Raw genomic sequence first — 14,617 nt, 5'->3', positions numbered from 1 at the left:
TTAATAAAACATATGTAATAGATCAAGTTATGTACAGTTATTTAAATATATATCAACTGTATTTTTATATCAACTGTATTTCTAAAATAACTAAAACATTCTATTAATATTAATCAAACTAAGTTCTTTAAGAAAGCTATATAGCAAATGATATGTGATTTAAAGAAAACTTTTAAAATAACTATTTGCCATTTTCATAGCTTGCTGAAAATGGTTAGGCTCCTAGAAGAGTTTCTATTTGAATCTTTCTTTGACTAGGATTACTACAATAAAGCTAAACTCAGAGTTTAGCATTTTTTGAAAAAAGAGTCTGCGTAATTTATATAGTGACAAGCCAATTAAACAAAGGTTAATGCTTTCATTTGTGACTTAAATAAATAAGTTCTGCATCTTAAAACAAACATTTTATAGAGTAAATGAATGACAGAATGGAATTTCTTGCTTTGTTGCACAAATGTTTTGTTTACATTCATCAGAGATTAAACAAAAATTATTAAACACTGAATATCTCAGAAAACTTCTTGTTCATTTTCAGTAACTTAAATATACAAAAATTTAAGCCAAAATAAGAATATTTTCTTTACTTTAACAGTGTTCCCTTCCTGTGGTCATATAACATAAAATATTCTCTAACTCTGTTCCCACACCTTCACATGAGAATAATAGTTTACTATGATAATTCATCAGGATCTTCCCTTGCAAGCCTTCTCATCTACCACTAATTAATTTTAACCAAGACGAATCACAGTGGGATTTGTTTATATTAATAATGTGGGGTTTTTTTCCCAAATAGTTAAGAGTTTTTTCATCTGGCTTCATACCCATGACCCACTAGGCCTATTCACAGACATTTTGTGGCTTTGGACATGTTTCTCCACTGGCCTCTGACTGAACTTGTTCTATGGCTTGAAATAGCAACACTAAAAAAGCAAAAAAACTCCTATTTAGCATTATATATTTTAAACTAGTCTTTCTCCAAGTGTGATTCATGAATCACAGGCATCAGAATAACCCAGATTAATGTTAGAATGCAGATTCCTTGGATTCATACCAAAAAATATAAATCGCATTCTCTGAAAGTGGAATCAAGAGAACATAATTTTAACTAAACCCACTGCTTTAGACCTCTTAACTACAACAATTTAGTATGTAGCTATTCTCAAATGCTATAGTTTAACATTAAATCATTTCTTGCTCAAATAATCTCAATAACTAGTAATCTAGAGAATAAACCTTAAAAGATGGATGAGACTACCATTTCCTCCAGAATATATCTGAAACACTGTGCCTCTGTCTGTGCCTGCCTGTGGTACAACTTCAATCAATCCTGTTGAGCTAAACTGAACCAAACCAGGAAGGAACAATCAATTTAAGAGTCCAATAGAATCTACACTTGCACCTTTAAGCTTTTTTAATCATTCTCTTCTCATTATACTTTCTTTTTCAGTAATTGTCTATGGAAAAATGGACACCTTAAATTCATATTCCTATTTACAATGTGAAAATGATGTTTAGATGATATATCACAGAAATGTTTGTGAACAAGGTTAGGACAATTATTCCCTGAGAAAAGAGATTAGCAGGAGACTGGCATTATTAAGATAGAAAACAGACTTACTTCTGCGTGCATATCCTTTAACCATTATGAATTCTGTCACAGACATGTCATGCTATTTCAATTTTGAACCAAAACTTACTTTATGGTCATGGTAGCTGCAATTCTTTGAAGTATAAGTATATTACCACCTCTATTTCACTGTAGTCTATTATTTTCCAAAATAAACCTTAAACCTAAGTTCAAGTCCAAATTTTCTAGCCATGTAACCTTCATAAATTCTCTAAACCTTGTTAAGTTTTAGTTCCTTTTATAAAGGAGATAAAATTGCCCAGAAAAGTTAAGCAACCTCCACAAAGTCATACAAGGAGTAAGGACCAAATTATTTAACCACTTTTAATACGTGTCTCATCCCTGAGAAGAAAGAAGAAAAAATAAAACTATTTAAATTTTATAGGCAAATGAGTTAATAGTTGAGCTGTGACTGGCTCGGTGGTTTTAACAACTCTTTTTACTATTTCACACAGCCTTCTTAATCTTCTTTAGCTATCTCTAGCAGCTTCCAAAAGCATCAAATTTGCCAAACAAGTATCATGTTAATTAAATGAGAATGTTATGCTTTTACCTGAACATGACATTTCCCTACCAGGTAAATTAGGTCTAAGACATGGAATAAACTGAGATCTATGTAATAAGTTTAGAAGAGTTTATTCCTGGATTATTAATTCATTAGCATACCAAACATGAATGTAATTTTGGTTTTACACCTATGCTTTTAAATTTATAACCACATGCACATTTAAGAAAAACATAATGTCACAAACTCAAAAATCAAGTAGTTTTCAAATCTCCGTGTTTTCACACTGCTAGTTGTCAAAACTGCCATATATTACTGTTTTCTAAACCTGTTACAGACAATGTTGTTTTAAAAATATAGGGTGAAATGGTATTTTCCTGGAAATCGAATAGCTCTAACTCCCATCCTTTGGTGTAGGCTGCCTCTCTGTGGCAGAATGCAATGTGCCATGTTCTATTTGGGACAATTTTCTCTCACTTTTTTTTTTAACTGGTAGAAAAGATCTGTGTAATACCCAAAAATACATAGATTTAAATACAGTGTTTTTACCTCTTCTTTCAGGGTATTTTTGGCTCCATGTTTGGGAAGGTCTTTGGGCCCCAAGGAACTGTCTCCCTCACCAGGCAAGCATGTGTCACAACAGATGAAAGTAGTGTTTATGCAAGTAACAAATCAAGTGAAAGAGAAGTGCTGAAATAGAGTCATCCGTTGGCTGTCCTTTTTGGAAGCTGAAGTCATTATTCACTTTATATTGAGTGACCTCTGCTGGTCAGAAAGACACACTTATCAACAGACATTGTACCTACCAGAAAGCAGCTGGTTTTTTGTTGCTGTTTTTTTAATTTCCTGAAGGAATTACTGATCAACAATTGTTCTAACCTTATTTTTTATTTTTTCTTCTTTCTTCTTAGGCCATAAGATGATGCCCCCTGTTCCTTAAAGAACAATGATACAGCTACATATCCTATTTGAAACACTGAAAGTCAAAAGGCAAATATCAAATGGGTATCTTTAAAAAACATTGAGTTAATTGTTCTTCTCTATTAATTACCATTGTCAGTGGAAATGAAAGTAGCCTCACAAGGCCTTCTTAATAAAAGACATATTTGGGAAAGACATATATTCTATCATAAATTTTTTCAGATTTGGTGCTTTGAAATATTTGATAACTGAAATACTAGCATTTGTATATTTTTAACTGAAAAGAACAAAATCTCCCTCTAAGAGCACGGCGTGTTGTATTCCCCCCAAAATAAAGGGTTTATTTAATTAAGCAATATAGTCACAGAAATGACATTTACCTTCTCTAAAACAGAACTTGCTACCTTATCAGAAGCAGGAAAACTAATTAAGAGAAGATACCCAGAGGGTGATAGTACATAAACATTTCAATAACCAATTGAAGCTGCTTTGCTGTTTTCCTTCGTTTGAACCCTAGGTATACCCAAAAGCATCACTGAGCAAACTGTGCATCTCATAATGACTTTAATAGAGCTCAAAAACTTAACATAAAGTATACCAACAAAACACCAAAGAAAATTATTACAAATCCTGATTTCGAATTATTGCAATATCCCCTCCCCTCTATTTTTTTTTTCCTATTTAACAATATCCAGGAGGGAGGGGAAAAAAAACATATTTAGTCTCTGCTTCAGCAATGACTGAAATCTATTTATATGCAAATAAGCTATCCATTATTAGTATGAGAAGAGACTTGTGCATAAAGGGAAAAATAAATTATCACGAGAAGCCATTAATGAAATCTATTCCAAAACATAATATTTTACAAGAGCCCTCACTCATGTAATATGTGTCTAAGCCTCAAGGGGAAATGGTGAGTTCTACATGGAGATGAAACGGATACCGCATTACTTCCCATACCAATTTGTTTTATAAAATGCATTTTATCCTTTCCTCTGAAATGACTTGATAATTGTAACTCCAATGAGTCTTTTTAGAGAACTTTATTATTGAAGTCAGAATCCTATGTGTTTGTTGTATAATTGCCAGACTTTTTAAGGGAGTTACAATAATTGTTATTCCCTGAGGTTCTAAAATACTAATATGTATTTTATACTATAACCGCATTAACATAAAAATAAATGAGTTTTAAGAAGAAGGAACAGGAGTCTTTCTGAAATAAGTTAAATTTCTATGGAAAGGAATACAGTAAGCAGTAATCAATAGAGACTATAAAATAATTTCATATGCTTTACCTATTTTTCTCTTTGGGTTTCTTGTTTTGTTCTTCTCACGTTTATAAATTCCCTGTTCAGATGAGATTTGAATCTCTGATAGTTTTTAATATTGTAGATATCTTTTTCCTTCTGTCATCTACTTAACTTTGCCTAGGGTGCCCAATGTTGAACTGAAATCCTTAGTTTTGATATAATCAAGTTCATACAATTTTTTGCCTTGTGGCTTTTACTTTTGAAGTTTTATTAAGAAGTCTTTCTCTGTATTTTTTTCTATTAACTTTGTAGTTTTACCTTTTTATTCAGGTCTTTAATCCATCTGGAGTCCATCATTGAATGTGGTATTTTGTAAGGATCCAACCTTATTTTTCTTTAGTTCATGTATTTGTTTTCCTAGTATGTGCTACTAAATTTTTTCTTATTTGTAGTGACATCTTTATGATAAATTGTCTGTATATATGCATGGATCTGAGCTGTTCGTTTCATTATTCATTTATCTTATTTTTGTGCCAAAACCCATGATGTTTTTAATATAGCCCTGCAATATGTCTTGGTAAATGGTATGGGAGTTTTTATTCAGTTATTCGTGTACCTTTATTTTGCATAAATTTTAGTGGGTCTTTCAATTTCTTCAAAAAGTCTAACTAGAATTCTAAGTAGAATTACATTTATAGATTAAAATAAGCAAAGTTGATGTATTTATTATATGAAGTAATCCCATTCAAGAGCCTTGAATTAACTTTTATTCAGACGATTGTTAGAATTTACAAATTCTAATAAATTACAAATTCTAGCAAGGTTGCTGAATATTTTTATTAGTTTTAGTAATTTCTGCATTTAAAAATTTGTTTTGCTATATGATGCTTTAATCAGAAATTAGAGGAAGTTTTATCTCTTTCAATCCTTCCACTACTCTATTCTTAGGTATCGATGTGAACCATCTACTCTGTTCTTCTAGCCTTCAGACTGTGTGAAATAAATTTCTGTTGCTTATAAGCCAAGAAAAAAGCATATACTCATTCCTCTACTCATTTCTTTTGCTATTGAGTTATATAAGTTCTTTATATAGATTGAAGATTAGCTCCTTATTGGAAATATAATTTGCAAATATATGGTAACAGTGAATATCCTTGTCTTCCTTCCTTTAGGCACAATGTTTGGTGCATAATTTATAATCTTTATCAAGTTATAGTTCTCTGAGTTTTTATTTTTTATTTTTAAGCACAAATATGTGAATTTAAAAGATATTATTTCTGCAGCTCTTTATTAAAGTACTTTTTATTTTCTTTCTTTCTTTTTTTTTTTTTTTAATCCTTCTCCCTGAGATACCATTTTAGCTCAAGTATCACTGGGGGAATTGGTTATGCAATAACTGCAGACTGTGTTCCTAATGCACAAGATAACACTTATGCCAAAGTCACTCCCTTCACGGGGAGTGGTCAGCCTAGAATAAATGCATTCTGTAAACTATCCCAAATGAAACTGCTGAACTTCCCATTTCAAAGTTGCTTAAATTCTTGGGAATTTGCGTTTTCCTTTTCTTGTTTTAATTAATTATTAATCATTTTTTTGTTTTTCAATTATACTTGAATACATACAACACTAAATTAGTTTCAGGTTTACACTCCCATGACTAGACATTGTAAAATTTACTAAAGCACTTTTTAAAATAATACAATTCAAAAAAAGTGAAAACACCTTAAAATACACTGCTTCCAAACTCTTCTTGTCTCTATTGTGTTGACTGATCTTTGCTCCTTGATGACTAAGCAATTTAAGATGCAATGTAATGCCCCTAACCGGTTTGGCTCAATGGATAGAGGGTCGTCCTGCGGACTCAAGGGTCCCGGATTCGATTCCGGTCAAGGGCATGTACCTTGGTTGCGGGCACATCCCCAGTAGTGGGTGTGCAGGAGGCAGCTGATGGATGTTTCTCTCTCATTGATGTTTCTAACTCTCTATCCTCTCCCTTCCTCTCTGTAAAAAATCAATAAAATATATTTTTTTAAAAAAAGATGCAATGTAATGTCCTTCTGTCCATCACTCCCTTTTATCCTTCATGCCTTCATTTAAGAGAAAAAAAGCACCTGGAAGTGAGTAAAGAGTATTATAGTGGGAAGGAAGTCAGCTGCTCTACTTACTCATCCTAAAGCAAAGCCCACTCTTCAACAAATCCCTGCCTTTGCCAAATAAGACAGAGTTGCAAATCAGAACTGATGCTAAGAGAAGGAGAGAATAGTACCACTTATGTCAATGCACCCAAAGAGCACCCAAATAGATAGTCTTTTTTAATATGTGAACAAACACCAAAGATCACCTGGCATATGAGAAGAGCTAGCAACATGAAAGACCAGGACCAAAATAAATTTTAAAAACTGACCCTATAGGAAAAAGATAGATTAGAAAAAATAGACTTTAAAAAAAATCAAATAACATGCTAAATTTTATAATTTTGAAAATAATAACATTTATAATAATATTGTCTATAAAAGAAAGAGCAGAGACAAGAATTATTCTAAGAGCACATAACTGTGGGTATAGCAAGCTCAATGAGACAAGAAAAACAGCCACAGGAAAAAGAATTTCTCAAATGTAAAAGGACTCTAAAAATGTAAAGGTCCCGACTACAGCAATTTAGAAAAAATACTCAGCCATAAAAAAAAAAAAAAATACTCAGCCATAGATATGTCATTGTAAAGTGGTAGAATATTGAGCATAAAAAGAAAATCTTGAGTGTTTCCACAGAAAGGAAGACAAGCCACCTACAAAGGAAAAAAAAATGTACACAATGCCATCTGATTATATTTGCATCAACAAAACTGGACATTAGAAGCCAATGAAGCCAGATAGGAAAATGCAGGAGAAAAATGAAGACACTTTGGAACATAAAGTGCTAGCAGCACTTTAGTAAAATGAAAGCCCAGGACTAACATGCATCGGTCCTCAAGAAAAACTAATGCAAACAAAAAGTGATCAAGGAAGCTCCCACTGTGGATAAAAAGATAACCAACTCAAAAGAAAAGAAAGAAAATGTGTATGATTCCACCTACATTAGATACCTATAGTTGTCAAAATCATGGAGAAAGTAAAATAGTGGTTGCCAGGGGCAGCGAGGATTATTGTTTAATAGGTAGTTTCAAGCTTTGCAAGTTGAAAAGAGTTCTGTGGATGGTGGTGGTGATGGTAGTACAACAATGTAAATGTACTTAATACCACTGAACTGTACACTTAAAAATGATAAGCCAATCAGAGAAAGACAAGTATCACATGATCTCACTCATATGTGGAATCCAATGAACAAAATAAATTGATGAGCAAAATAGATTCAGAAACACAGAAGCATGGAACAGAGTGTTGAACCTCAGAGGGAAGGCAGGGGATTGGTGGGTGGGTGGGAAGAGATCAACCAAAGAACTTGTATGCATGTATGCAAAACCCATGGACACAGACAATAGGGTGGTGAAGGTGGGAGGTGGGGGGGAAAGGGGACATAATGTAAAACTTTCAACAATAAAAGCTTTAAAAAATTATTAAGATGGTAAATTTTGTTATGTATGTTTTTTAAAAGATAATTTAAAGTCCCAGATAACTGTATAAAAAAGTTATGATCTAATATGCACCTAATTCATATATATTTCTATGTTAATAATGTGTCTATCTTATGGTTCCATATTAGCTTTACATTTACCCTTTTAAATATTTATATTCCTTAACAAATTAGTGAGAAATTTAAATAAAATGTCTTTTATGAGTGTGATCACCTATAACTAATTTTCCAGCATAGATTTTGTTGTGTTTCAGTGAAAAAGTGATATGTTTGCCAAATGAATAGGCTAAACTCAAGCAGAGTTGACAATTCATGTTTTATCTTTTATTAAATTTGCAAAATAACTGAAACCTTTGCTTTTCTAAGTATTAAAGCAATATTTTCCCAGGTTTTTTCTGCAGAATTAAAGTTTTGCATATGTTAATTGATGTCATACATATAAAATGCTCTCCAGACAAATGATTTTAGGGAAAGTTGGATTAAACAAGGTTAAAACAGGTTTCTCTAATGTGGGTCATGGCAGCGACTGTGATATTCTAATTCTCACATAACAAAGGAGTAATACAATGTGTGCATGTCCCACCACACGCTCATCATGAACTCCCCTTCCCCCTCAGTTTTCTCATAGAGGTAATGTTGTGGAAGATACTCTGGCAAATTTCTAGGATAGCCACCTTAGTTCTCCAACTTCTAGAGTAATTTTCAATATTTTAATTTTGCAATTATAATTTAAATTATAATAAATTTTTTCTATTGTTATTCAAACATTCAAAGAAAATTAAATAGTTCTCATTAAAAACCCACATATCATCTTTGATTTTGGATGTTATAAAACTGTGTTCCTCAGTTTGCATAATCAGTCATCGTTAGCAATGCATATTATTATCTACTCAGACCATAGCTTTGTCAGTTTCAGCACGTAGTATCTTCTGGTAACTATAAAGTATGAACCAAAGAATTACATCAATGGTGAAGACATTTTCTAAAATTGATCACAGCTGCAAGAAACTTATTAATTTATATTCTCTCCAACCTCTCTATCCTGTAATCAAAAAACAACAACAAACTAAGAAGCATAGTGGCTAGAGTCTGTCTTTCCAGCCTGAGGTGGACTAGAACTAATCTGCAGATGGAAGATTCAAAAACCAGGCTGCCTGCAACATCATAAGCCCTCCTAAGGAGCATGGCTAGAAGAATTCAGGTAAAAGGCCACAGGAAAATTACTAGAGAAAACAGACAAGACCAATAAAATGTATCCCAAGCATCTGGAAACACAGCCTTCATAAAACCAATTCATGTTAAAGTTGCTTTTGTTTCAGGCATGGATGGAAAGAGAGATAATAAAGAAAGCTATCCAATTTATTTTTAAGTCTTATATTGTTTTGTTTCTTTTTAAGGTATGGACGCAAGTACCAAAAGCTAATAGCTACAATTTGGTGGTATTCTGAACAATAGTCATTTTTTAGATTGATGTTGCCCAAAAGGTTAGTTTATTATCCCCCACATCTAGTGTTGTGCATTTAAACAGAGTGGTTGCAAACAAAGGGATGAAATCAGATTAAATACACTCAGTCCCAAGCTTTGGAGAAATGTTTACATCTTGACCATAGTCTCATTTACATAGACTTCCTCTTAGTTACACAACCAAGCAAATAAATCTAACTTTCAATTCATTATTCTGGAAGACTATGATAAACCAAAGGTATGATCATTTATTCCCAGATTACAGCTTGAATCACTCATTAATAGTCGATTTTTCATTTTATATTCTGGAGGGCTCATCTGTACACGCAGACCTTAAAGAAGATTCTCTGTCTTATATCTTCTATTTTAAAGGTGCTAATTCATTTGACATTTTGGTGTTACAGAAGATCCAAAGAAGGAAAATAATCTAATTCTACCTCAAGAAAATTCCAGTACAGTGGAAAGGGAAATAAGATAAATACATGCATGCCTATATTGTAAGATAGAAAAAGATTGGTACTATGGAGCTCTAAAAGAGGGAAAGATTTCATTTGGCTGGCAGGATCAGAAAAGAAGACATTTGTCTAGGAAAAGAGTAGAATTATGTTAAACTAGTGACCCGGCATGGGAATCACATGGCTCCGCCGACCCGCCCACCGCCCCGCCTTGACACCCTAACCTCTCCACCCAGAGCTCTAGTGCACCTGGTCCTGCCCCCACCCTAGGTCCTGCGAGTCGCCTCGGGCTGGTCCCACCTCCTTCGGGGGCACCTCCCCGCTTCCACCCATCTCCAGAGCAATGCAGCGGCTTCTCCCCATCATGGCACTGGAGGAGAGCGTGGAAGCCTCCTGCTGCAGAGTTTCGAGTGCTGCTTCCTGGAGGCACGCGTGCTGCGCTCCTTCCCCTGGCAGGTGGGCAGTGGGCACACTGAGTGCGAGCGGTGGGTGGCAAAGGACTGGTGAGGTGGACGCTATATGGGCTCTCACCCCCGTCCTCCCTGCCACAGGATGGTCCTGCCTCCTCCGGGCACCTCCCTGCTTCCGCCCCATCTCTGGAACAATGCGGTGGCTCTGCCCCACTGTGCACGCAGCCTCCTGCTGAACAGTCATTATGGCGTGAGAGCATCATGACCATTAGCATATTAGCTCTTTATTATATAGGATAGGTATGAGCTATTCCTAGATGAAGGAAACAACACAAACAAAATCTTTACAAAGCAAAACAAGGCATGGCTTGGGAATTGACAAGTGTAATTTCATTAGATGATATAGTAGACAAACAGAATAATGGGAGGGATAAAGAATAGAGAAGATAAGGCTAGAATGGAAAGTCTGGGACCACAATATTTAAGTTGAAGTCTTTGCGTTTACATAATAGTCAATGGTAAGCTATGAAATGTTGGTGATCTTGGGAATAATATGAGCGGAGCTGTGCTCTAGGAGATTCTTAAACCACTCTTAAATTCTTACATATATACTAGAGATGGGGTGCATAAAATTCATGCACAGGTAGGGTTCCTGGGCCTACCTAGCCGGCAATCAGGGCTGATCTGCAGGGCAATTGGGGCCCCCGCTGGCACCTGACTTGGCTGGCCTGGGGCCTGCAGACTTGGGGCAGCTCCTGCATTGAGCATGTGCCTCGTGGTGGTCAGTGTGCATCATAGTGACAGTCATTCCACCAGTTGTTCTGTTGTTTGGTCGATTTGCAAATTAGGTTTTTATTATATAGGATGAAAAATAAAAATGGCTTCTGACATCATCCTGATCTCTGCCTTGTCTTCCCATTGCACTCTCACTGTGTACATGGCTATGTCCAAGTTTCCTCTTTTTATAAGGACACCGGTTGTACTAGATTGGGGCCCTCCATATTTTAATGCACCTTCATATTAACTAAAATCTAAAATGGCCCTATTTCCAAATAATGTCACATTTTGTGGAATGATAGGATAGGGCTTCAACATATGAATTTTTGAGATAAATAACAATGTATAACAGGAATTAAGATCATTTGTTCAAATGATATGCACACTCAATCATCCAAGACAAACACAGGCAGGAAAGAAAACCAATCAAATTAGAGAGAGGAACTCTACATATTAAAGTTCTATAGATCCATTTCATTTCAATAATTCACTTATTCATGCACTTAAGAAAACTTATTGACTAATACCAATGATGTATAGATACAATCGGGGATAAAGGAGCTCACATGCCATTAGGGACAACCTGACACACGTTTTATAATCTGCACAGACTAACGATTTTTAAAATGCTTGTTCAACATTTATTTAGTGGCAGGGAAAACAAACTGATATCCTATAAATAAAATTACATACTTTTTTCAAAATTATGTATTAAACCTGAATTAATGTTTACTTCTTTCCCCATTTTAAAACAAAATCTATTTAAATGTACATTGGTTTCTGAACATTTGAATCATGTTTATTTTGATAGCTGGTTTCTTTAAAGTTATATCATAATTGACAAATTTCAAGGTGCTCAAAAGTATATTGTGCTTCCTTGGAGCAGCTACATTTCAGAGACAGGGAAGATTTGTGTGAACCAATGCATTCCATCTTTTTTATTGAATGTACTGGGGTGACATTGGTTAATACAATTATGTAGGTTTCAAGTATAACCTATAGTACATCATCTGTATATTGTATTGTGTGTTCACCACACCGAGTCAAGTCTGGTTCCATCACTATTTATTCCCCTTTACTCTCTTCTAAATCCCCTATGCCCCTTTCTCTTTAGTAATCACCATGCTGTTTTATATCTGTGAGGGTTTTTTTCTTAATCCCTTCATCTTTTTCACCCATTTTCCTCCAACACCCTCCTCTGATATTTCAGTCTGTTCCATGTACCCATCCTTGCCTCTGATTTTATTTCTTTCATCAGTTTATTCTGTTCACTAGAGTCCACATATAAGTAAAATCATGTGGTATTTGTCTTTTTCTAACTGACTTATTTCACTTAGCATAATGTACTACAGGTCAATCTATACTGTCACAAAAGGTAGGAGGACTACATTAAACTAAAAAATTTCTGCACAGGAAGGAAACCATCAACAAAATGAAAAAAACCCCACTGAACAGGAAAACATGTATACCAGTACATCTGATAAGGACTTAATTTCCAAAATTTATAAAGGGTCCTGGATTGCGAGAGGGGGAAAGCCAGGCTGAGGGACCCCCCTCCCTCCTGTGCATGAATTTCATGCACCAGGCCACTAGACTATATATATAAAAGCCAAGCAACGAGAACGACCAGAATGACTGAAACAAGTGGTTGCTATGACACACACTGTGGACAGCCAATAGGCCTGATGGGGGCGGGGCAGCCGGCCAACATCCCGCAGCCCCTCCCCCTGACAACACAGCCCCAGATCGGCTCCCCTACTCCAATCTGGGCCAGGGCCGGCAGCCAACCTCCCTCGTTCCCTGCCCCCAGCTGGCTGGCCCCGATCAGCCCCAATCAGGATGGGCCAGCCAGACCCCACCCGTGCACAAATTCATGCACCGGGCCTCTAGTTCCCTAATAAGGGACAAGTTAGACAAATTGATAGACTCAAACAATTTACTACTGTGAGGCAACTAATATACACATATAAATATACACATTTACATGTATATATTTCCCAGAGGGTAGGCTTCCTGCTACAAGACATGTGGCCATTTTCCCAGGTCACTTAACTTGTAAAGGTGAGGCCAGAGCTCAATCTGGAGCATAGGACCTGAGACAAAGAGGGAACATGCCTAATGCTGTGGAAAGGTTATTGTGTCATAATGAAGGGGAAAGGTCAGTACTGAGTTTTGGCTTTCTACTGTGGAGGAAAGATGGAGAGACAGGGAGTTGGGGACCTGAAGACGAGGATGCCCGAGAGAGGATGCACAGAAGTTGTGATAGCCAGCGAGAAGCAGGGTTGTTAGTAGCAGAGTGAAGATGTGAACCAGCCAGAGACACCCTGTGGTGGGGGTGGCTGGTGGTGGGGCAGGGGGTGGGGGGTTGTTAGAATACTATAGCCTGTAGGCCAAATTCAGCCCACCACCAGGTTTTGTATAGCCTAGGAGCTAAGAATGATTTTTACATTAAAATAATTGAGAAATAAGTAAAAAAGAATGTCATGTTATGACACATGAAAATTTTATGAAATTTAAGAGTCAGTGTCCACAAATACAGGTTTATTGAATCATGCCATGCCGGTTTCTATGCATATTGTCTGTGGCTGCTTCTCCCAGGGTGGAGTTGAGTAGTTGACAGAAACCACGTGACTCTCAAAGCCAAAAATATTCTCTATGTGGCCTTTACTGAAAAGTTTACTGACTCCTGCCTCGTGAATTTTCAGAAAGGTAACACTGAAACTATACATGCTGAACACTCACTTTTTCCCAGCATGATGCTGAGCTCTTTCCATGTATTTAATATAAACCTGTGAACAACTTTATGAGGTAGGTACTACTATTATCCCCTTTTCACAGATGAGATTTTGAGAGGCCTAGGTACTTGCAAGGTCAAATCATTAATGAGTGGAAGAGCTAAGATATGAACCTGGGCTGTCTAAGTCTGGGAGATCATGTACAATATCCTATTTTAGTGCCATTTCTTGTCTGTTTTATGATGTAATCCCTACCACTTATGCCTCAGAATGCCAGTATTGCTCAGAAAACCATTGCCTCCTGGTCTCAGTCTTGCTGAGCAGAATTAAGACATTATCTGTATTTATACTTGGGGCAAAGGGTCAATGGAAGAGGACTGTATCCTGGAGGAATTGTAGCAATTTAATTACACTTGGTTTTAAAAAAGGGAGTGCATGCATGTATATGCGTGCTCTTAATGTGAGAAAACAAGACAGCCCCCCCCACCCCACCCCACCCCCCACCCCCCCGGGTTGAACTCTCCCTCCTCCCCTAACCAAGCTCCTTATCAAGTAGCCTTCCCCGCCTCCAGGAGCTCGCGAAAGGCGCCGGCCAGGGAGCGCAACGCGTGCCCGCGTCCACAGGCCAACGCCCCGGAACGAGAGCGCTGAGTGTGGGACAGGGCAAGGCGCGCACAGCCGGCTCACGCTCATCCCCTCCCCGTCCTCCCCGACGCACCCGGCGCCTCAGCCCCCACCCGTGACCCTCACCCGGCAGCGGCAACTTTCCAGGTGCGAACCTCTTCCTACGCGCGGCCGCCCCGGCGTCTCCCACGTCGCCCTCCCAGCAGCCCCCAGGGCCTCCGAGCGCAGGTGGGCTCACCCGGTCCCTGAGGTGCGCGGGGGGCCCCAAAGCCAGTCCC

This window comes from Myotis yumanensis, unplaced genomic scaffold (assembly GCF_028538775.1).
Source record: "Myotis yumanensis isolate MYYU_CA2020_CCGP unplaced genomic scaffold, mMyoYum1.0.hap1 SCAF_1, whole genome shotgun sequence".
Taxonomy (NCBI): domain Eukaryota; kingdom Metazoa; phylum Chordata; class Mammalia; order Chiroptera; family Vespertilionidae; genus Myotis; species Myotis yumanensis.
This window is presented reverse-complemented; position numbering follows the sequence as displayed.